This window comes from Dasypus novemcinctus, chromosome 26, assembly GCF_030445035.2.
Source record: "Dasypus novemcinctus isolate mDasNov1 chromosome 26, mDasNov1.1.hap2, whole genome shotgun sequence".
NCBI lineage: Eukaryota > Metazoa > Chordata > Mammalia > Cingulata > Dasypodidae > Dasypus > Dasypus novemcinctus.
This window is the reverse complement of record NC_080698.1, coordinates 2,229,876-2,254,973: the sequence shown is the minus strand read 5'-3', so window position 1 is coordinate 2,254,973 and position 25,098 is coordinate 2,229,876. Positions and strand designations below refer to the sequence as shown.

The 25,098-nt window shown below is 48.8% G+C and overlaps 1 long non-coding RNA gene across 1 annotated transcript; it reads right to left on the bottom strand.

Annotated features, from left to right (window-relative positions):
* Positions 1-1,135: 1,135 nt before the first annotated feature.
* LOC131276061 (uncharacterized) lies at positions 1,136-3,421 on the bottom strand. The gene is made up of 2 exons (XR_009183542.1): positions 2,902-3,421; positions 1,136-2,824 (listed from the first exon to the last, which is right to left on the bottom strand). It is a non-coding gene; the product is annotated as an uncharacterized lncRNA (long non-coding RNA).
* Between the last annotated feature and the right edge of the window lie 21,677 nt (positions 3,422-25,098).

The following is a 25,098-nucleotide window of genomic DNA, read 5'->3' as shown; positions in this document are numbered from 1 at the left end:
TCCTCTCCGGGGCCTGAGAACCCAGCGGGCAGGAAGTTGAAAACACCAAGCCGGTGCCCGCCCTGCGTTAAGGCTTTCCTTCTGGGATCCGATTTAATCCCACAAACCCCCCGACGTCGGGGCTGAGACCCCCGTCCTGTGGCCCCAGAGGCACAGCGCCGGCGGCACTGCACCAGGGCAGGGCGCGAGTGAGGACACAGCGCGATCTGAACACGCTGCTGCCTCGCCCCGAAGCCAGGCCCTCCCCGGCCCATGGCCCGCTGCTCCTCTCTGGAGCTGGGAGAGCAGCGGGGCCCGGGCCGGGCGGGCAGCGGGCGCTCCCTGTGACTGCGCCGGGTGCGTTGGGAGTCCTGGCTCTCCCTCTCCTTTCCCTGCGGGCAGACCAGCAGGCCGCGCAGGGCCTGGGCGAGGCGGCGGAGGGGCCGTGTCCCGCTCCGCCACCGAGAGCCAGAGGGAGGGTTTCGGCTCTCTCCGGCGCAGCCCTGCGCAGGAGCTGACGGACACAGGCCTTCCCGAAAGGCTGTCTGGAGGACAGAAACGACAGGGAGGCCAAAAGCCCCCTGCACAGGGCCTGGCTCCTAGTGTGGGCTCGGCGGCAGGCGGACCTTAAAACGCAGTGAACGCCAGCGGGCGCTGCGGGGGCCACGTCGCGTGTGCCTTGCGACACCAAACAGACGCCCCTGCTCTACCGCCTACTCTCATCCGACCGGGCAGTCCCCTGGTCCACCCAGGCTTGACTTCCTTCTCTGCACAGTGGGAGACACACTGCCAACGGCGTCAACAGGGCCTGCCAAGGGCTCAAGGAGAAAATCCAGCCCAAGGACAGCAACCCAGGAATTGCACGAGCTAGAAAACGAGAGCTCTTACCCTGCGTGGTTGATTCCTCCATGCGGGTCCCCTAACGACTCGAAGGCAGAAGGAGGGAGAGGAGGGGAGGGAGGGAGGGAGTCAAGGGGAGGGCGCCTCGGGGTGGCAGGGCTGGGGCTGGGGGAGCCTCGCCTCTCTCCAGGTTGTGGGAAGAAACATTAAATCCCGTGGGCTCCTCGGAGGCGGTGGCAGATCAGGAAGAACCAGGGATTCCGGGCCAGGGAGAGTCAGGCGCTCTCCAGAGAACACAGAGCAGGGCAGTTTGCTCTATTTTAAGATATGTTTATTCATTCATTCGGCAAATATTTACTGATCACTTATTCCATACCAGGTGCATTCCTGAGCTCTCGGGATACAGGGCAGGCGAAAGAGACACGTTCCCGCCCGCACGGAGTGTGCAGTCCAGCTGGAGGGCCCAGCACCAACCCATAAACCAAGTCAACACCTACAACAAATCAGGGCGTCTGCTGCGAGAGAGAACAACTGGTGCTCTGAGGAGAACGACGGCAGCTCTGAGGAGAACGACGGCAGCTCTGAGGAGAACGACGGCAGCTCTGAGGAGAACGACGGCAGCTCTGAGGAGAACGACAGCAGCCTTGAGGAGAACGACCACAGCTCTGAGGAGAACGGCGGCAGCACTGAGGAGAACGACCGCAGCATGCCCTAACGATGGGGTGGTCTGAGGAAGGAGGAACTGGCCGCTGCAGGGGTCAGGGAAGAGGGGCGGCTCCAGGCTAAGGGAGCACCGTGCCATGAAGACCCTGAAGGGAGAAAGGATTTGGCCCAGGGCAGGAACCCTGAGGACGCGCGGCCCCTGCAGGGTCCAGCTCTGTCCTGAAGGCAGCGAGGGCCCGGCTGAGAGTGAGGCCTGGGCTGGGCCGACGCGGGCGGCCCTGGGAGGAGCCGCTGCCCAGCGACCCGCAGGAGGCCGCGGGCCTGGCTCGGGAGGCGGCCTGTGGAAAGGGGGCGGGTGTGGGCGCGCAGCGGCGGGGGTGGCCTGGCTGTGGGCGCAGGAGGAAAGCGCCTCAGGGGCACGGCCCAGAGTCTGCCTTGAGCAGTCGGCGGTTACGGGTTCCATTTTAAACAGACCAAGCTTGAGGTTTCCACGGAACAGCCAACGGTGTGAGACTGAAACGAACCTAGAGCTAGGAAGAGAGCTCTGGGCTGGAAGCACATTCTAGAACACGTCCCAGAACGCCGAGAACCGCGGCTCGCACGGGGCCACCGTCCCCTCCTCGCTCGCTGGTGCTGACGGGCCCCTCTCGCCTGCGCTCTCCAGGGAGCCGTCCCCGTGGGGGGGGGCATGGCCACGGCGTCCCCTCTCCACCGCAGCCTCGCCTTCGCCGGGGCCGTCCACTGGGACCACCCTGGCCTGAGCCGCGACCCCCGAGCACTCCAGGAGAGGGGCTCCGGCTTGTTCCGTGGGCCGGAGCGGGCTGCGCGGGCGCTCTGTGCGCGGCTCTAAGCCCTTGCATCTCCAGGTCCTGGGCGCCTCCCAGCTCGGGAAGAGGGCTTAGGCTCCCTCTCTGAGCTTACTCTTCCAAATTTTAACCCTGAGCATTCAGCAGCCTAGCACCAAGGCAGAAGTCGCCCCGAGCTGCCCTTTTCACGTAAGCGTTCACCTGAAACGTCGCCGTCTTTCCTCCAGGTGTGAGTGGGCAGCGATGCCGGGGCCGGCCCCCTGCTGGCGCGCACCTGCCGTTCCTGAAGCGGCCCATCGTCTGGGCCTGGGACTGAGCCCCGCAGCTCAGGGGACCGACGGGGGCGGCCCGCCCGGGGCATTCGCCCGCTTGAGCCCAGGCAGCCTGATGCAGTGCCGCGGTCCGCCTGGCATTAGCCATGCGACGTGGGGTACGGCACTCAACCGCTCTGTGCCCCAGACTCTGCGTCTCTAAACAGAGATCGGAACTTGAGGATTGTCGGGTTCAGTCAGACAGAAGACGGCAAAAATTCTGTACTGTAATTAAAATTTTAAAAATACATGTTATTTTTTGTGCATGACACTCACAGAGAAATATGTAATTAGAGGCTTACGTTCTGCCTCTCGTGGTCGCTGTGGACGGTGAGCATCCCGAGGGGGTGGCTGGGACACCCGAGGTCGCCGCTCTGGCTTGGGGCAGAAGGTTCTCCCGACAGAGTCGCCACCCGTCGTCGTGGTTGTGCGCTTGCGGGGGGAAGCGGTAAGCCTTCCTTTTTCTTTCTCTTGATTCGAAGGGTGACCTCTCTGGGCACATATTCTGGGCAAGGGCAGCTATCAGGGTTGCCCAGCAGGCAGAGCGGGGGCAGAGGGTGCGGGGCGGGGGGAGGGCGGGAGAGCGGCTTAGCGAGGCGGCGGCGCCTGCTGTTTGCTTTCTTCCGCACCCCAACAATGATCCCGCCTTCGTCTTTCTGCTCGGCCTTCCCGCGTTCCCTCCCGGGCAGGGCTCTGTGGGGGAGGCAGAGGCCCCCGCCGAGCCTTCCCGCTTGGGCAGGGGCGCTGGGAGCGCGGCGGGTCTGCCCTCTGGCCGCCAGGCCGCCCCGCTGGCGCTGCGCCCGCCGCCGTCTCGGCCCGTTTCCTGTTCACCTCTGCCCCGCTGGCCGGCAGCGCTGACTCACAGGAAACCACCGCCAGGTCCCTGGCGGTCTGAGTCACTGGCCTCCCAGCCGGTCCCTTTCTCAAAAAGAACGGAGGCGAGTGCAAGTGCCTGCGCGTTTGCAATGGATTTCAGTGCGGCATCGCTGCAAATGGCTATTCTGGGAATTCCCTGCCTGTGTCAGATGACTTAGCTTTGGCAACTGTGATACAAGCAAATCATTTTATCTCTTAGCAACTGAGTTCCCTGCAGACCTCCCTCTCTTCCCTCCAAGTATTTGCAGAAAACCTGCTGGGTCGCAGCGCTGTGCTGGGAGCTGAGCACGGAAATGAGGGCACGGCACGGCCCTTGACAAACTCGCGGAGCGCGTGGGAGAGGACCGGTCCCCACGTGCTGGCAGGCGCGACACGTTCCCTGGTGAGCGGGTGGCAGTGTGGCGATTGGGCTGGACCAGGTAGCCTGGGTTGGAGCAGGCCAGGTGGAGATTCCTGGGGGGGACCTCGCTCCTTCCCCGCCGGCTGCACCCTTCCTTAACGTGCACTGTCATCTGTCCCTGGGGCCAGAGGAGCCGGGCAGCTCCTCTTAGCAGAGAAGTGCTCTGCAGACCAAGGGACAGGTGGTGACCTCCCGCGCCCACGGCCTCTCCACCACCTTAACCAGCTGGCTTCATCCGGCTGGCGCTGGTGGCGGCGCAGAGGGGAGCCGTGCATGCAGCAGGGGCACTGCTTGAGGCCCCGTGCCTTCGTGCCCTGCTCCGAGCCCCCGTCCACTTTCGGTCTCGGCTCCGGTGGTAAGCAGAGTGCGGGCTCACGGGACAATTCCCCCCGGAAACGCGGGGTGGGCCACCCTGTGTTCTGCCTCAGAACCTTCCAGAAAAAAACAAACTGGGAGCCTCACACAAGCACAACCTGCAGAGCGTGGCGAGTCGGCACCACGTGAGCCGCCCCAGCCCGCGGAGAAAGGCAGCAGCAGGCGTGCGCCCAGCCCCGCGTCCTTCGAATGCAACGTTCCGGAGGCGCCCGTACGCTGGCCGGAGTGGACGCCCTGAGAACACACCCCTGCGGTGGCTTTCTCTTGCCTGCTCCTGACACCTGCTCGCAAACCACCCACCCGCTCTAAGTCCTCCTCTCAGGGGCTGCTTTTGGGGCGCCCGGTCCTGAGGCAGGGATCGTCTTGACCTTGAGGATTTAAAACGGCGGCGTCTGAGGTCAGCGTGTCCGCCTCCCCGAAGCCGCCTCCTGCGTTTGGGGGCTGCTGTTTACAGCGAAAGCAGAGGAGGGCAGAGTTCCACAGGGGCGCCGACGGCCCCGGGGAGAGGGTTGCTGTGAGACCCGGCTGTGCAGGGGCCGGTGGAGCCGAGAGCTCAGGGGCCCGACGGGGCCCTGGAGGGGCGACTCATTCAGAGCGTGAGGGGGAACCCCAGTGCAGTGAGGGCAAAGCCGCTGGACATCATTTCCCCCCCAGTTACATTTTTTAAAAACCGCACCCCTAGGTAGGTTAATGTCTGAGTAAACTGGGACAGTGAGGTGATATGAACTTAAAAACTCTCATAAATCCTCTTACATTCATAAAAGCACATTAAATTAAGAAAGTAACAATGGAATTTGACTCTAAAATTGAAAAGAAAAGGTAATAGACAATTTCTACGTGTTTTTGATAGCAAGACAATGTGCTGAGTTGGGGATGGGCTGGTGAGGAAGGAGAAGGGTTATTTGGGGAAGCGGCGTTGCTGAGAGCTCATTCATCTTCTGACGACTTTTGATCTTCATACAAGCTATTGAAATTCTTTCAGCAGCAGATGGGGAGGGACTCTCTCCAGGCATTTCCGGACACTCCCAATCTCTTTACATCTTACTATTCTCACTAAAGGGCCTGCTAATACATTGAGTGCGGTCTGTATTTTGGCAAATAGTCTACGTCTCTTTAATATTCATGTATTTGGCAACTCACTTATAGCACAGTAGTTCTCTAAGGTAGATAATATTGTCCACAATTTTATACATGAGAAAACTGAGGCCATCTTCAATGTGTACTGCAATCTGATTTAATTTTAAAATTTGAAAGGCTTTTCATATGGAGTTATTCCTATGTTGTAAAAAAAATGTCAGACCATATAAACTGTTTTTTTTTTAACGTGATCATTTGAAAATATTGAGGAAAGTGCTGTTTAAAAAAACCAACTTTGATCAATTTTGTATTTGGGAAGGCATAACTTATTCTCAGGGATAAAGAAAAGATTTCTTTAAGAAAATGCTGGGGGAAGTGGACTTGGCCCAGTGGTTAGGGCGTCCGTCTACCACATGGGAGGTCCAGGGTTCAAACCCCGGGCCTCCTTGACCCCTGTGGAGCTGACCCACACACAGCGCTGATGCGCACAAGGAGTGCCGTGCCACACAGGGGAATCCCTGCGTAGGGGAGCCCCACATGCAAGGAGTGCACCCCGCAAGGAGAGCCGCCCAGCACGAAAGAAAGTGCAGCCTGCCCAGGAATGGCGCCGCACACACTGAGAGCTGACGCAGCAAGATGATGCAACAAAAAGAAACACAGATTCCCGGGCCGCTGACAACAACAGAAGCGGACAAAGAAGAACACGCAGCAAATGGACACAGAGAACAGACAACCGGGGGGGGGGGGATGGGGAGAGAAATAAATAAATATATATATTTAAAAAAAAAGAAAATGCTGGAATGACCCTTTTGATTATAAATAAGATCCCTGGTTCTTGTCAAGATGGAAAGAGGAAAGTTACTCTGCTTAGAACATTTAATATTAAAGGATTTTGGATTTTTCTCAGTGAGCTCAGCAGTGAGGAATTGGGGGGATGGGGGAAGCCAGCAAGATCTCCTCAAAGCATGGATGGTTTTTGGAAAGTTTTAAGGCCCTTCTTGTGTTGTGCAATAGTCCTCGTTTGTCCTCCCCCAGACTTCAGTGAAGCCCGTTACCCACACAGCGTTGTACTGGTGATGCCTTGAGGAATTAAAAACAAACAAACCCAGCTATATCTGTATCTGGGGCAAAACAATGCCAAGAAAAGACGTTAGTAGAAGGACCAGAGATGAGACAGGCAGAAGTGATCAGGAAAAACCTGAAAACAGTTAAAATGAGAGGAGACACCTGTAATTCCCACCTTCCCAGACATTCAGGAAGGGCTAAGTCCTTGCAGAACGAGTCTAAAGGAGATGTCAGTTTTGTTTGTTTTCTCGGATATGATTAGAAAGAATGACTTAGTAAGGTCATAAGGGTTCCAGGGAGACCGTGAGGCAGCAATGTATGATAATCCACCCAAGACTGCAAAAAAGGAAATGAAATGAGGATTTTCCTCACAAATTCCTGAGCTCACTATTCTTTTGCAACAGTTCAGAACCCACTAATTTTGAGGAATTTTTATATTCAAGTTTATTAGATAAGTGGCAGTTGATATTTTATTTTTTTCCCCTAATTCATCACCTTTGGTTCAGTAACTCTGCAAAATGTGATGGCTCTTAATAAATATTCCAATCTAAATTGTTGGCAAAATTTTAAAAAATAAGAAAAAATAAATAAAAATAAAAAACCCAAAACAGACAAACAAAAAATAAATAAATTGTTGGCAAGTGTTTTCCGGGTTTCCCGGGCCCCTCCGGCGATCTATTAAATGCACTTGCCTGTGTGCAATGGGATGGAAAGGAAGTTCCCCGCTTACAGTGCTCCTTTTCAAACCTGACCCTTGGGAGCCACATGTTGATTTCCACGAATGGGCAAGCACCGTGAGGCAGCTCGTGGGGTTCCAGGAGAGTTAGCAGCACCAGCCTCTAAACCCAAGGCAGGGAACAGGGACTTCCACTTCCCAGAGGATGGAACAGCGGTGTTTTCCGGCTCCTCCTGCTCAGGACCGCTGCACCTGATCTGCAAAACAAGCGGAAGCAGCCTCGGAAAGGCAAGGGCAAGAGAGCAGACCGGCTGGGGCCTCAGACTTCGGAACAGCAAGGAAGGGAGTTCCCGGGTTTTCTTTTACCTCATAGATCCCAGACCGGACGCTGGGGAAACTAAGCGGAAGTGTGAACCATTGCAGAAGAACAAAAAAAGTCCCCAAGAAAAACCTGCTCTCTCTTTGGAAATGCAAGAGACACATAATAGTTAAAACAACCGTGAAAAAGAAGAGCAAACAAGAGGCCTCACACTTCCTAATCTCAAAATTTGCTACAGAGCTATAGTAATCAACACAGTATGATACTGGCATAAAGACATCTTGATTAGTGGAATAGAACTGAAAGCCCCAGAATAAACCCTTACATGTATGGTCAACTGACTTTTGGCAAGAGAGCCAAGACAATTCAATGGGAGAAAGAATAGTCTTTTCAACAAACAGTGCTGGGACAACTGACTAGTTGCAGGCAAAAAATAAAGTTGGAGCCCTACCTCGTACCATACACAAAAAGTAACTCAAAATGGACCATAAATCTAAGTGTAAGTGCTAAAACTATAAAACTCTTTAAAAAATCAAAGGCGTGTATATTTGTAGCCTTGGAATAGGCAATAGATTTTTAGATATGATGCCAAAAGCACAAGCAACAAAAAAAAAAAATAGTGTATAAACTGGCCACCATCAAATTTAAAATCCTTTGTGCTTCAAAGGACATCATCAAGAGAGTGAAAAGACAACCCACAGAATGGGAAAACAATTTGTAGATCACTTATCTGATAAGGGATACCTATCTAGACCGTGTTAAGAACTATTCCAAGTCAATAAGAAGAAGACAAATAACCCAAATAAAATATGGGCAAAGGACTTGACGAAACATTTCTCCAAGAAGATATACAATTGACCAATAAGCATATGAAAAGATGATCGACATTATTAACCATCAGGAAATGCAAAAGCAAACCACTCTAAGGCACCACTTCACATCCACAAATATAACTATGATAAATAATATGGATAATAACAAGTGTTTGCAAAGATGTAGAAATTGTAACCCTCATATACTGCTGGTGGGAATGTAAGATGATGCAGCCACTTTGGAAAACAATCTGGCAGTTCCTCAAATAGTTAAACATAGAGTTACCACATGACCTAACAATTCCATTCCAGGGATATATCCAAGAGAAATGAAAGCATGTCCACACAAACACTTATAAATATACATTCATAGCATCATTATTCTTAATAGCAAGAAGGTGGAAATAACCCAAATGTCCATGCACTGATGAATGGATAAATAAAATGTCTATACAATCCAAACAATGGAATACAATTAGGCCTACAAAAGAAATGAAGTACTTACACGTGCTACAAAAAACCAACCCAGTATAGGCAAATCAGTTGAGCCAGAAATTAGAAAGTGGTTGCCTACAACTGGGAAGGATGGGAAAATTTCCCCAGATTATCTTTTTGGGATAATGAAAATGTTCTAAAATTAATTGTGATAATGGATACACAATGCTGTGAATATACTAAAAGCTATAGAATTGTACACCTTAAATGGGAAACTGTGCATATGCAAATTGTATCTCAATAAAGCTGTTAAATTAAAAAAAAAAATAAAGTGTCTCAGGGTCAGATAGGACTATAACAAATGATCTAATATCCATGTCTTTGGAGCCTGAGAAGAAAAGGAGAAAGGAAGTGGAGGTGAAAAAGTATTTGAAAAACAATGGCTGAAAAACTTCTAATTTTGGCAAAACACATGTACCTTTATATTTAAGCAGTTGAGTAAACAGTAAACAAGATAAAAAAAAATCCATACCAAGATTTTTTAGGAAATTAAATATAAAGAAGAAATCTTGAAAGCAGTCAGAGAGAAATCATTTTTCAAGTGCTGAAAAAAAAAGAACTGTCAACCTAGAATTCTAAATGCAGCTAAAATACTCTTCAGGAATGAAAGGAGAATCAAGACATTCTAAGATGGGAGAAACTAACAGAATTGTTGCCAGCAGATCTATCTTAAAAGACTGGCTGCAGAAATTTCTCTATACAGAAAGTAAATGATTAAAGAAGGAATCTTGAATCACCAGGAAGGAAGAAAGAATGTGGTAATGAAAATATAAATATAATAGGTTTTCCTTTCTTCTTAAATATTCTAAATTATGTTTGACGATTTAAGTGAAAATTCTAACACTCTAAAGTACTTTTCAATGCCTGTAGAGGAAATATTTAAGACAATGATAGAATAAATGGAAGAGGGTAAAGGGATACAAAGGGGTTTAGGGTGGTATATTTCTTTTTTTTCTTAAATTAAAAAAATTTTTTTTAAATTTTTACCAAGCTTTAGATTACATAGGTGTTACATCAAAAATATAAGGGATTCCCATATATCCCGCCCCTTCTCCCTCCCACATTTTCCCACATTAACAACATCTTTCATTAGTGTGGTACATTTGTTACAATTAATGAACACATATTTAAGCATTACAACTAACCATGATTATGGTTTACATTATGGTTTACACTTTGCCCATCATTGCAAGATGAATCCAATGTCCCCAAAATGCCCCCATGTTATACCTATTCTTCCCTCTCCCTCCCCTCAGAACCTCCGGTGGTCAACTAACTTTATATCAATGATATAAGTTCTTCTATTGCTAGAATAATAATAAGTCTATAATAAAATAATATTAGAATAATAATAAGTCAACTTTAGTCCATTGTTCATTCTCCAATCTTGAGGATTTGAGGATGGCGATGCCTACTTTTTATCTGATTGAGAGGGGGCTTAGATCCAATGGGGCAGATGGATGGAACTTTCTTGCTTGTAGTTGTAGATAGTCTCTGTTTTTTGGGATGGGCATTATCCATCATCATACTTTTGCTAGTTGTCCTAGGTGATGTATATTTCACTTGAACTTGCAAAATGTTGCAATAGAATGTGGTAAGTTATGTATATGTAATGTAATATCTATAGTGCCCACAAAAAAAAGCTATGCAAAGAAATACACTTAAAAATACTATTGAAAAATCAAAATGGACTGCAAATAAAAAGAAGATCAATGCAAAACAGAGAACAATAGAACACAAAAAAATAAAATGACAAATTTAAGTCTGAATATATAATTATATTAAACATAAATGGACTCAATAAGCCAATTAAAAGGCAGAGATTGGCAGAATGGATTAAGAAACTACATAACCCAACTGTACCTATAAGAAACTTACTTCATATGTAACAGTATTAGTAGGTTGACCGTAAAGGATAGAAAAAGATATATCATGCAAACATTAATAAAAAAAGATCAAGAGTGGGAGGGGTTATATTATCATCAAAAGAGTATACTTTGAAGCAAAGAAAATTATTATGAGCAGAGAACATTACATAATGATAAAAGGATCAGTCCACCAAGAGAACATAGTCCTCCTAAATGTGTATGCACCATAAATAGAGCTACAAAATATGTGAAGCAAAAGCGGATAGAACTGACAGGAAAAGTAGACAAATCCACAATTATATTTGGAGACTTCAACATCTTTTTCTCGACCAGTGATATAAGAATTAGACTGAAAATTAAGAAGGGTATAGAAGAAGTCAACAACACTTTCCACCATCAGTATCTAATTGACATCTATAAAACACTCCATCCAATAATGACAGAATATACATTCTATGCAAGTGACAACAGAACATATAAATCATATCCTGGGTCATGAAACAAACCTCAACAAATTTAAAGGATTTAAAATCAGGCTAAATCCGTTCTCTAACCCAAGGAAAATACAAATTAGCAAACAAAATAGGAAAGTCTCTGAACACTTGAAAATTAGGTAATACACTCCTGAAAAATCCATAGGTGAAAGAGAAAATCTCAAAGGAAGTAAAAAAATGCATTCACGTGAATGAAAATGAAATTAAATATATCAAAGCAAAAACAGTGTTGAGAGGCAAATTTATAGCACTAGGTGCTTAAATTGGAAGAAGAAATGCCTTAAGTCAATAATCTAAGCTCCTACATCAAGAATCTTGAAAATGAGTAAAATACAACCAAAGTGAAGCAGAAGGAAGGAAGTGAAAAAAAAGAAGAGCAGAAATCAGAGAAATTGGAAACAGTAAAACAATAGAGGAAAGCCAATGAAAACAAATCTGGTTCTTTGAAAAGATCAATAGAATTGACAAATCTCTAGCAAGACTGACAAAGAAAAAGAGAAAGGAAGCACAAATTACTAACATCAGAATGAAACAGGATATCACTGCAGACAATCAAAAGGATAACATAGGAGTACTATGAACACATTGGCACACATAAATTTTACAACTTAGATGAAATGATCCGTTCCTTGAAATAAATTTTACAACTTAGATGAAATAATCCATTCCTTGAAAAATATAAATCACTGTAACTCACTCAATATAAAATAGATTATGGGAATATGCCTAGAAGCATTAAAGAAATTTTAATTTGTCATTTAAAAACTCACAAAAAGAAATCTCCATGCCCAAAGGAATTCACTGGAGAATTCTACCAAACTCAAAATAGATGATAGATTTAAAGGTAAATGTAAAATTACGAAACTTTTAGAAGATAATAGGGAAACAATCTTTGTGACTCAGGTCTTGCTAAAGAGTTCTTAGACATGACACCAAAGCATGATCTACAAAAGGAAAAATCCATAAACTGCACTTTATCAAGATTAAAAATCTTTGGTCTATGAAGTACTCTGTCAAGAGGATTGGAAAGGCAAGCTGAAGACTAGGAGAGAATCTTTACAGACCACATATCTGACAAAGGACTTTTATCTAGAACACATGAAAAACTCTCTTAAAACTCAACATGAAAAAAGTCCAAAAAGCCAATAAAAAAAATTGGCAAAAGTCATAAACAGACATTTCACTGAAGAGATTATATGGTGGCAAATAAGCACATAAAAAGATATTCAATATTACTAGGCATTAGGGCAATGTATATTAAGAACATGATGAGTTACCATTATACCCATATTAAAATAGCTGAAATTAAAAAATGGTGACAATATCAAATGCTAGCAAGGATGTGGAGAAACTGGATCTCATACATTCATTGCTCATGGGAATGGAAATGGTGCTGACAGTCAGGGAAATAGCCTGGCAGAGTCTTTTAAAGCTAAACACACACTTACCATATGATTCAGCAATTACACTCCCAGAGAAAGGAAACCTTTTGTCCACACACCAACCTCTACATGGTTGTTCATAACAGTATTACTCATAATAGCCAAAAGAGTAAAATAATCAAGATGGCCCTCAACAGGTGAATGGTTAACTAGACTGAACTAGTCAACACTGTGGAATACTGCTTATCAATAAAAGGAAGGAAGTATTGATACACACCACTTGGGTGAATCTCAGAGGCATTTGCCTGAGTGAAAAAAGCCAGCCTCAAAATGTGTGCTTCCTTCTGTGTAATATTCTTGAAATGACAGTATCATAGAGATGGAAACCAGTCAGTGGTTGCCAGGGGTTAGGGACGGAAGAGGTAGGGGTGGCTATGATGCTAAAGGGGTAGCATGAAAGGTCATCTTTGTGGTGGTGGTTACTGGAATCTACGCACATGACATAGGATGACATACATACTCTGTACCAATGTCATTTTCTGCTTTTGAAATTGTGCTATAGACATAGAAGATGTAACCATTGGGGAAAACTGAGTGAGGGTACCTCTCTGTATTACCTGCAACTTCCTGTGAATATTACTTTTTAAGAAGTTTAAAACAAGACCATCCATACCTATTGGGAGATAAAAAAGAAAAAATGAATCCCAAGGAAATAGTATCACGCGCCTCGGTGCTGTGTTTGCAACAGCTGTTCCCCTAAGCTGAGGAAAGGAGTACTGTGCCTTAGCGACATTTGTGCTAACTTGAGAAAGCGTCGGGGACTCTGGACTCAATGTTTTGTTTGTGTTCCTAGGTCTCCAAACAGCTTGGCAGTGTTTGGTCTCCAGGGGGGTCCGAAGTTCAGCTGTCTCATCAGTGCCACACCTGGCCGCACACACACCCAGGGGCTGGTCGACCTCTCGGGAACCCTCCTGGTCAGGGAATGTGACCAGGACTCTGGGAATAACCCCTATGGGAGAAGGAGAACGTTTTCCAGTTGTACAAGAACTGAAAGCTTCCCCACATGGAGACAGAGCCACAGCTCCTCTCCTAGTGCCGGAAAGGTTCTGGTAGGTGCCCCTTGGTCAGGCGAGAGCCCCACGGCTTTCTCCTTTGGCCCCTGAAAGCCGCACATTGGAGTCACACCCACCAAACTTGGAGTTTGTGTCTTGGGTTTGTAATCGGTTGGTTAAAGTGCACATTTTACTTTAAGACCTTCAACTGAAAGGGAGGATAATTTGAGGTTTGTTTATTCTGGTTCTCTGGTCTCTAAGTTATCCAGCTACTCAGGACCCCCTCTGGGCAGGGCTTGTACTAGGCCTTGGGGATACAGAGCTAAACAAGGCACTTGTTATCCCTGCCTTCCCAGAATTTGGTGGAGCAAACAGACATTAAACATACAAACATGTAGAAACACGTCGTCGTCAACGCCTTCTAGAGATGAACCAGGCAGGTGCCCAGGAGGTCAGGAGAAGCTCCTCTGCGGTGTCCCTGCAGCTGAGAGAGGTGGGGAGGGGACAGAAGGGCAGAAGTGTGTTCCAGGTAGGGGTCCCGGTGTGTGCCGAGCACGGGCTCAGGAACGGGCTAGGAGCTTTTCATCATCAGAACGGGCAGGTTTGGGGGCGAGTGGGGAGCCTGTGGGCTATGGGCTGTGGTGGGATTTGGTCACCATTTGGCGGGCACATACTGCTCTCTCCAACGGTCAGTCTGTTAACAAGCATTTGCTGAGACCCCCAGTGGAATGACTACACATCATAGGGTGTAAAACAATGGTTGGGTCTTGCCCTTAAGGAATTTTCAAGCCACGAATGAAAAGGAAAAGCGTACTTCAAGGAGATGTATTGTTTTCAATCTAAGAAAGAGTGAGCTGGCATTGGCAGACTTAAAATATCCCCAGCAGGGCTGACCAGCTTGTGAGGCTGTCACGCATTGCTGGGGTTCAAGGCTCTGGTCTTGACTGCTTTGTATTCTCTCTCCCAATATCCTTGTTTTAAAATAGAAAAAAAAAACTTAAAAACAGTCTTGTTTACTTTATCCAAGATTAAAGAGCTTGAACCAACTTGGACAGTCTAAATGGATTTTTAAGTGCTTTATGGACAAGTACACTTAATTGCTAAAATGCTAGACTGGGCTTTTGTGACTTCGCGGGATCCTTGTGTTGTCTGGGTTTGCTTATTTACTCTCCTTGCTGGAGGTCAAAAGCTAAATTTCAGGTTAGAAGATTCTAATCTCTGAAGGTAGGACTTGAAACAAGTTCCCCAGGGCCATGTCGCACCGAAGGCCGGGGCTTTAACTGTCCTTGAGCAGGCCGGTCAGTAGCGCCTCGAATCCAACCTTCTACGCACAGGAAACTGATGAGGTGGTGGAGCGCCCAAGACGCACGGCGGGTGCTCCGTGGGCCTGGGGAACGGGGACTGGACGTGCAGGAGTGCAGGAAGGGGCAGAGCTGGAGCCCCTGGCCTTCCCCTCCTTCTCCTGCCGCCCTTCTCACAGGCGGCCTGGGTGGTAGACAGTCCGGGAAGTGGAGCCCAGGCTCTGGGTGCATCTTGATGCTCTCACTGAGGGACCCTGTGACCCTGGACAGGGCACCTGATCTCTCGCAGTCTAGTGTCCTCCTTTGTAAAGTGGGAATGGTGATATCAGTCTCAGCGGTTGGTTGTGGGATCTAAATCATGAGGGTGAGAGTCAGGCAAAGCCAAAGCCACCAGAAGCCACAGATTTCTTATAAGAATGTCCCTCCCAGAGACAAATAATTGTGGTAGTTTTATAGAAAATATCCTCACAGCATTAGAAAAGAACTTTACACAGGGAATTTCTCCTGGACCAGACAAGAGGTTTTTTTTTTTTTAACACTTTGTGAAGATTAATTGTAATATTCCTGGGAGAGGCCTAGGGCGACAGAGGGGTTTATATAATTCTTTGGAATTGATTATCCTTAGCTCATTATTAATCAAAGCTTTGCTTGGTCCTTCTCTTTCTGCTATGTAATTCCAGCAATCGCATTTCTCAGGATTTTGGCTTTTACAGACACAGGAGAGGGGTCTGAGGTCGCCAGGCCCTCCAAGCCTGCGGGCTCAGACCTGGGGACTCACGGTGACCCGCTCTGCGAGGGCTGGCATCCCCGCCCGGCGGGCGGCCTCTCCTCCAGGCCCAGGCAAGCGGTTCACGACACTCGATGGCGCGTCCCTGACTCTCTGGAGAAGCAGGCCGTGGCCTCATCTGCAGCCTGCAGGATTTTGAGGTAGCAGCCCCCCGCGAGGCAGCAGGGCTGTGTGAGCTGCGGGAAGCAGGAGAGCAGTGGTCAAGAGATCGCAGCCAAGCCGAGGCCGAGAGCAGCTCCCCCAGGGGCGTGGGTGAGGAGCGAGGACCAGGCTCCCTCCAGTGAGGGGGACAAGAAGGGGTCCCTGGGTTCGATGGGGTCAATTGTGCCCCCTCCAAAAAGATTCGTTGACGTGCTAACCGCCCCCCAGAACCGCAGAGCGTGATACCACGTGGAAATGGGGCCGTGGCCAATGGGCTGAGTCAGCTAAAGACGTGGTCCTGGTGGCCGGGCGGGCCCTGGTCCGCAGGTGTTCTCAGAAGAGAAGAGGCCGGACGACCAGAGGAAAGACGCCGCGGGAGGCGGACACCGACAGGGCTGCCGCAGGCCGAGGCGCGCCAAGGCCGCCGGGAGAGGCCGCCGGGAGAGGCCGCCGGGAGAGGGAGAGGCCGCCGGGAGAGGCCGCCGGGAGAGGCCGGGGGTCGGGCTTCGAGGGCGCGGGCCCCGCTGGCACCTCGAGTTTGGACTTCCAGCCCCCGGGACTGCCAGACAATCGTGTGTGTTGCTTGAAACCCCAGCTTATGGTGCCTGGTGACAGCAGCCCGAGGAAATTAAGACCGAGAGCGCTTAAAGAGGAGAAAAGGGGGAAGTCTTCAGCGGGAGCCCCGGGCCTTCGCTGCGCAGAGGTGTGAAAGCAGGCGCCGCGCTGCGGGCAGCGGGCTCAGCGGGGACGCGCGGGCAGTGGGGCCTGGCGCGGGGAGGGGCTCGGTGGGCCCGTGTCTCCTGCACGGGCGCCACGGGATGCCTGCCGCTGTGGGCTCTTCGCGTCTATTTTCATTTTTTTATTGTGGGACATGCTAAACGCGTTCAGTCTCTGCACTCAGCTCCATGAAAGGTCAGAAGAACCGTCTGCAGTTTTAAGTTTGCATCCTGTCTCTGCGTGTTTGTTGTTGCTGTTGTTGTTGTTTGCCCTGGAGAGCAATACCAGTGTCCTGTCTTGTATATTTATCCTCTATCTACCGCTTGCTCATCTCTTCTTCTAACTCTGCTCTCAAACTTCCCTGCCTGGCCCTCCTCATCGTCGATACGCTTTGTGCTGTTGGCACGTGCAGCGGGCTGGGCACGGGAAGGCGACTTAGGACGGCCGGCTCAGCGCGAGCCCCGGGACGTTGTCTCTTCTGATGGAAGGCATGCTCGGAGTTCACGCTCACCCCACTTGCAGAGCGTTTCTGGACCACACCGTCCTCGAGTTTCCCTTCCACGTGGCTGACCCTGTACTCCGTCGCCTTGCTCTCGCCCCGCCAGCCCATTCTCACCCCTTGGGGCTACTAGACCCCCCTTCTCGGAGCTGGAGCTGGCCGTGGGTTAACAGCCGTAAGCTGGCGGTCGTCAGCCCTGACTGCACGTTACATTTTCTGGGGGAGATTCAAACCTACTGGTGCCTGGTCTCTAGCCCGGACATTTTTGGGGTGGGACCCAGGCATCGGTACATTTCAAAGCTCCCAGGTGATCCTGACGTGTTGTTCAGACTAAGAATTAAAAGCGTCCGTGAAACATGACTACTTCTTGTCTCCCGGCCACAGCATTCTACGTGTGAAACGCGCGTCCCAAGTAGCACTACTGTCCGTTGTCTCCAACCTTCTGCCCAGCTGTTCTCAGTCTCCACCTCCAAGCAGAAGGGGACCATAGCACGGCTTCAGCAGCTGCGTGGTGTGGGGAATGGGGAGAGCATCCAAGTCGCTTCAGCATGGATGTTTTATCAGAATCACATAATCTGAGAAACACAAACATTTTTGTCAGATGCATTTATGGCGGTTCTTTACATAGCTCTCCGAATATGCTTCTCTTTTCCTGCTGATTTATTTGAACACACTTGAACAATTCTGCCTGTGTCAAAGATTTCAATTCAGGCCAATATCTAGGAGCAGTTTGGAGAAGGTCATTAAATTTTTACTCAACATCGACCATCACTCCTTGTAGAATGATGCAGCAAAAAGATTTGGTTTAGAAAGATGATGATTCTACCAAAAATAACTGTACCTCATTTCCAAAAATGTGAAACCTCATTCACCATGTAATATTTTCCCTTCCTTTCTACTGTCATTCGTTCACTCTTTTCTGCAAACATTTACCAGGCTCTAAATTGTGCAAAGCACCGAAGGGGATTTCTAACAGTACAGGCGCAGTGTCTGCGTTCAAAGGGCTCCCAGGCGTCCCCAGGAGAAGCGCCCACGCTTGCACGCACAGCAGCGTGCCTGCCTCGTGCCTCGGGGGTGCCGGCCCTGCCGGTGCCGGTTCGCGCCTGGGAGGCTTGGGCTGCCCGGGTAGAGGAGCCTTGGCAGCTGTGTGGCCAGTGCTCGGGGCCACGGCCGTGGTCACAGCGCCGTTCGGGGGACATGGCGAGGCCAGGCTAGAGGCAGGAGACGGGCAGCGGGCCGTTCGTCTTCACCAGGACGGCCACCGCCACCCAGAGCCTCTGCCCCTGAACCCCGTCAGCTCGACACCCGGACGGGGCAGGCCGACGGGGTGGCTTGTTCTCAGGATGGGAGGTGGAGGCCACTTCTGTCCACCTGCTGGTACCAGCGGAAATCTGGGAACAGAGGGGCGTTTCCCCTCCGCGTGGCAGGCAGCTCACTTCCCGCCAGTGCTGCGCCTCGCCGCAGCGGCCTGCTGAGAGCCTCGTCTGGAAGGGCGGGCAGATCAGCAACGCTCAGCCGTGGCGGGCTCTCGAGCGGGAAGGACGCGCACACGGAACCATCGCCACCGGCACTTCCTGTGGAGACAAACTTAAAGAGTCAGAAGAAAACTTAACTTTCTGGAGAGTAGTGGGCACTCCCGAAGAGATGAAAGTATAGAATGCCGAGACCTGGAACCAGAAGATGGGATTTCGGAATTCAAAGCTTTACTAAAGAAACTAAATTATAGCAATCATTCCTGATAACTAGCTGGCTTGGAAGATCAAAAGGAAGACATAGCTTACCACGCTGAGTATAGTACAGAGAAAACGAAGCGACAGATGAAAACCAGACACCTAGAGGCACACACAGGAAATCCAACATGCAAATGGTAGGAGAAGTGACAGGTACAGAGGAAAGGTAAAAGTTAGGGAAATAATAGAAGAAAACTTCTCTGAGCTGAAGACAGATGCCAATCTTCAGGTTTTAAGGATTTACTGACTAAGGGGAGGAATTTTTAAAAATTAAAACCAAAAGCAATATAAACAAAAAACAATCTTGGCTACACAAGTTTATCCATTTAAGGACAAAAAGAGACTCTTACGAGCTCCCTTATAGAGGAAAGATCATTTGAGCAGGACCAGACTTTTCACTTGTAGTGCTGGGAGCCAAAACGAATTTTCTATCCCCCCAAAGAATCAGACTGAGAGAAAAAGATTGTAATATAAACGCTGGACACATATCCAAGACTGCGTTCCTATGTCAGGGCAGAAGAAGGGCATTTTGGGACACACAAGGGCTCAAAAGTATCCTAGCCAGTCCTCCTCTCTAAGGAGAAATTGTAACAGAAGAACCCAAACCAAGCGGAAGTCAAAGTGTAGGGGACGATTAAGCAGATTCTTCTAATTCATACAGTCAAATCTACATGGATGGACTTCCAGCCAAAGTGGTTACATGTTTACTCTGTATCTCTCCTGTGACCCAATGTAATGATTGTGAAATAATTTTAAAAGGAAAAAACAAACAAAACCCCACAAGGACAAAAAGGAGAGGAAAGAGTAGCAGCGTGAGAGAGTTAGGTGTTTGGAAACAAAGTGTGGGAGGAAGATAATAGGGCGATGACTGCTGCAGGACCTTAGGGGCTCAGGACAGCAGTGGGCGAGCACCCTGGGCGTGGCCCCGAGGGGCTGAGTAACGAGGTCTGCACCTCAGCCGCACCCACCTCCGTCTCCCGCTCCATCCCACACTGCCGGGAAGAGGCCTGCTAGATTGACGTGGAAAGACTTAGCATGCAGAGGGCACCAGGCAGAGTGAGGTGGGAAGAAGGGACTGTGGGAGGTGAACGTTTGCATCTCAAACAGAGGGACCTGCTCTCACGCCCCGCCCCAACCCTCACAGAAGGCTGGGGTCAGGCATGCAGTCCCCAGGCAGGACACCAAAGCAATAACCTCTGGAGAGAAGAAATAACCCCAGACTGAAAAGTTACTGTGAAGACGTGAGGTAGAGTGCACTCCTGCCAGATCCCATTACTCACCCGCTACTGGGTTGGTCTCTTTGACTAATTCATTGGACCAATAAAGATTACAGAAATGAGCACACGTCCAAGTTGAAAGGTATCGTCTGATCCTAAGTCAAGATGAGATAAGCAGGCTGATCTCTGAAAGTGACTTGGTGAGGAGAGCTCAAGTTCACTCGATGTCATGTTAGATGTATGTAAGAACTGCATAGCCTGGAGAATTAGGTAAGAAGAGGTATGGGGGCAAGCAGATTTGGCTCAACTGATAGAGCTTTCACCTACCATATAGCAGGTCCAGGGTTCAAACCCAGGGCCTCCTTGACCTGTGTGGAGCTGGCCCACATGCAGTGCTGATGCGTGCAAGGAGTACCCTGCCACGCAGGGATGTCCCCCACATAGGGGAGCCCCCGTGCAGGGAGCACCCTGCCAGGAGAGCTGCCCCATGCAAAAAAAGCGCAGCCTGCCCAGGAGTGGCGCCACACACACGGAGAGCTGACACAGCAAGATGACGCAACAAAACGAGACAGATTCCTGGTGCCTCTGACAGAATGCAAGTGGACACAGAAGAACACACAGTGAATGGACACAGAGGGCAGACAACTGGGGGGCAGGTATAAATAAATAAATAGATCTTTTAAAAAAAGAGGTATGGGAGTACTGCCTCTTTGCGTTTAGAAGCCCATACTATGTCTTCATTAGGGGGAACCAGTATCCTCACATCTTCGACCCTGTAAATCGCCGAAGCCCTGTGGCTCCGCCTCAGGTCGAGGTGACAGTGGGGCTGGCAGAGCGCTGTCCCAGGTTTCTGTGGCTCCAAGTCCAGGCCAGGAACGTCTCCAGGAGGAGACGACCTTGGCTGCCTCGCAGCTTCAGCCTTCTGGCTGGTCGGCCCCCATAAGCCGCAAGAAGATTTGGAATTAAGGACAGAAAGGCACGAGAGAATCTAAACCACAGTATTGGTATTTTTGGTTAAGAGGGAGTCTTTTCCTATTTGGAATTTGTAATGCTGGAATTTGACTTTTTATAAATTAAAGGCATGAACTCAAACTTAAAACATGTCTTGAATAATTGTTTTAGATTTGTGGTTTTAGATTGACTTGGAACATTTAAGATATCTTTAGATTCAGCATATTTATGCATTTTATATTTTAAACATGTAAGAATGATTTACTTCCTCAAGGGAGTTTTATTTGTTAATTCAGAAAGAAAAAAAGGATTTAAAGAGACAATGGAATGTATTGTTTGAATATACATTAAAATATTTGAAGGTATTTATTTCTGTAAATGGTACCAAACATCATTCAAAGACCCCTTCAAGGTTATTACTAACCCTGTAAGATTTAGAAAACAGAATGAGAAGGTTTATAAGTGTGATCTAAAAGTTTAAGAACAAGGGTTTAAAATTGTCACTTTAATAAATTGAATATTAATTAAAAACAAACGTCTGAATGGCATCTTCTGAGCACAAAAACTGTCGACGAGGACACCAACAGCTGACACCCACTCGCTGAGATTTTGCAGACTCGGTCGAAATGGTCCGATGGCCACCTGAGGGTCCTGCAGGAAGTGCTCAGGCCGGCAGCTCCAGCCCTGGACGGTCAGACCTCGGCTTCTCACTTTCAAATAGATGGCAGCCAAGGATCGCTGTGCCCTGCAGGTTGCTGATTCCCACGTCCCCCTTTCACACCCGGGAGCCTGCGCTCTGTTTGGGCAGCAGGTGCAGGGCCCACCTCCACGGGGGGGCTTGCTGCTCAGGCTGGGTGGGTGAGTTTCTCCCAGTGTGTGAGATGAAAGTACATTTTGCACGGCAGGACTTTCAGGAAAACTCTTCTTAAGAAGTGCACACGAAATGGCCAACTACATTTTGCCTGCTAATCTTTCCTCCTTTTCTACCTCTTTCTCCCTGGGATGTGGATGTGATGCCTGGGGTTGAAGCAGCCATCTTACAGTCCCAGCACACACGCCTAGGCTGGTCGAGCAGGAAATTAAAAGGAGTGTGGGTGATTGTTGATTTCCTTGAGAAGGTGCTAGACGTCAAATTGTCTTGTGTGATGAAAACAAAGCCTATTTGATTAAAATCCCGTTGGTGGCTTTGTGTTGCTTTCAGTCAAACCCAATTCTCACTGACTCATCTTCACACATGAAGAAAGATGCCGAACAAAACCAACAAATAAAAAAGAGTGTGGAGATCAAAGATAATTCCAGGAGCAAAAGAAAACTCCAAAATGATTATATTATCCTCAGAGAGGTCCATCCACTCAACCACCATTCACAGAGCACCTATTAAGACTATTACAAAGGCTGGAGAGAAGAGGTGAAATAAAATAAGGGCATTGTGAAAAGAGATGGAAAAAAATAAGAAAAGAGATAACATATAAACTCAAAACATCAGCATCAAAATAAGAATTGTAGAAAGAGAGAAAATGGTTGAAAATCAACTGTCAAAGGACTTCAAGGACATTTCTCAAAACTGAGGATACAGGGCTTCCAATGGAAAGGCCCAGTAGGGACCCAGTACAACGAGTGAAAACGTTTCCTCCATATGAAACCATGAAATTCCTAAGTACACCAGAGCCTAAAATCTTCCAGAGAGAAACAAAATTCTAGAGCTTAAAAGTCAGAATGGCATGGGTCTTCTTAAGAGCAATACTGAGGCAAAGTAGATACAACCCTAAGGAGCTGGTGCTCCTGAAGGCTACGGAGATCCACAGGGTATATGGTCATGGCAGATGGATTGGGAATTCTGTGCAATGTCAGAGGGCTCTACTTTGGAATCTGTGCTCCTGAGTGTGATGTAGCTGGACCCAGATGTGACCTTTCTACACATGCCTCTTCTGTCACTTTTACTGAACCTGTGGTTGGTGCTGGGGTTGGTGTATACTCAGGGTACTTGAATCTCTGGACTGTCCATGTGCCAGCTGGGCCCTGAGCCTCAGCAGAGTTGCAACTTCTACTCTCTGGTTCATTGGACTTATCCAGGTCAGCTAACAGGGAGGTGAAGATGGTCAACCACCACACCAGGGAATCAAGAATGCCTACAACTGTAAGCAGAAGAATTACATCCATCATCCATGTGGAATCTAAGCCCCCTCTTGATCTAGAGGTGGAGTGGACATCACCATCCCAGGATCCACAGAAAGGAGGAATAAAATATGGATTAGAATGGACTTACTGATATTCTACTATAAAACTACTGTGACTAGTAATAGAAGAGATTGTAGCATTGAGATGGAGAAAGTTGCCAGGGTAGTAGCTGAGGGCAGGAAGTGGGAAGAAGAGACACGATGTGGGGGCATTTTTGGGACTCTGAGTTGCCCTAAATGATACTGCAGGGTCAGATGCTGGACATTATATATCCTGCCATAACCCACTGAATTTACTGGGGGAGAGTGTGAACTACAGGGTAAACCATTATCTATGTGGTACTGCAGTGCCCCAAAATGTGTTCACCAAGTGTGATGAGTGTGCCACAATGATGGTGGAGGTTGTTGGTGTGGGAGAAGTGGGGTGGGGGAGTAGGGGGGGTATATGGGAACCTCTTATGTTTTTTAATGTAACATTTTTTGAGGTGTATATATCTTCAAAAAATACAATTTACAAAAATGATGGGGGTGGGGAAGTGAGGAGTGGGTTACATGAGAACCTCTTATTTTTTTTAATGTAACATTCTTTGTGACCTATTAACCTTAATTTAAAAAAAAACAGAACAAAAAAAAAGAGAAATACTGGAAACTAGAAGACAAAGTGGAGCTGCCTTCAAAATCCTGAGAGAAAATAATATGCTAACCTAGAATTCAATTGCCAGCCAAATTATTATTCAAGTGTGAAAGAATAAGTCTGTGGACCAACAAACAGCACCTACAAGGCATCCTTTCAGAGGAAACAACTGGTGGATGTGCTCCAGTCAACTAAGGGAGCAAACCAAGAAAGGGGAAGGCGGGGCGGGGCGAGAAACAGTCTCCAACCAAGAGCGAGGCAGGTCTCTGGCTGTGGATGTGTAGCCACTCCAGGCAGTGAGCCCACCCCGATGGGAGCTGAAGAAAGAATGAAGGGAAACTGCTTACTGCAAGATTATTTGATATTGTGAAGCATAGAAAATAATAATCGATAGCTACCGGCTATCGCCGGTAGATCAGATGCAGCATGTGGGAAGAAGAAAATACAGGTACATAAAAACCAGGTGAGTAACTAATACCAGGCAGCTATTAATTCTAAGAAAACTCAGAAGTCATACAGGAAAGAAACATATGCTCCCCGTGGCAATCATTACTTAGCGTCAACTTAGCGTAAGAATTGCTTATTATTGAGTAAAAATAATTTTTAAATGTTTTTGAAGAATGGTTGCAGGGACGTCAGTTTTGGGGGTATTACAGCAAAATTCTGAACTGTTTTAATAGGATGTCAATAGATAAGGCCTAAAGTTGGTGAATAAAATCTAGCAAAATAAAAGTATTCAGAAGTATGTAGGTTTGTATCAGGAGAAAAGAGATCAAAGGGGCAAAAACAGGTTGTTCTCAGGCACAGGCTGGAGGAGCAGCAAGAGTTGGGGTGGGCGAGAGCGCTCCAGCCGTGGAGCTCTGGGCATGGTTTGCTGGTGTGGTGATTGCCAGGTGCCACACGGGCACCAAGCCCCCTGCACCCCGCCTCAGATGGCCCGAGTGCCTCCCGTCTGTCGTTCCAATCCTGGCAGAGGCGGCCAGTGAGCGGGGCCACAGCTTCCTGCAGGTGCACCTGCAGCGCTGCCCCGCAGGCCACGCCCTGGGCCCCTCCTCAGGCCTGGGCTTCTCTGCAGACCCGGCAGGGGCTCCGTGCAGCCCGGGAATGCGGGGGGCTGGCCCCGCGGGTCCCGACCTGGGGGGGCCTTTCCCCTTTCTTGCCCCGAGACTGGATCCCTGCAGCTCCCCAGGCAGCCCCCAGGAGTGACCCCCCCAGGAGCAGCACCCCAGGAACAACCCCCCAGGAGTGGTCCCCCAAGGAACAGCCCCGAGAAGCAAGGCCAACCCTTGTAGCTCCCCAGGAGTGACCCCCCAGGAGAGAGGTGGGCCCTGAAGCCCCCCAGGAGAGACCCCCAGGAGCAGCCCCGAGGAGCGAGGTGGGCCCTGCAGCCCCCCAGGAGTGGCACCCCCATGAGTGGCCCCCAGGAGCGACCCCCCAGGAGTGGCCCCGAGAAG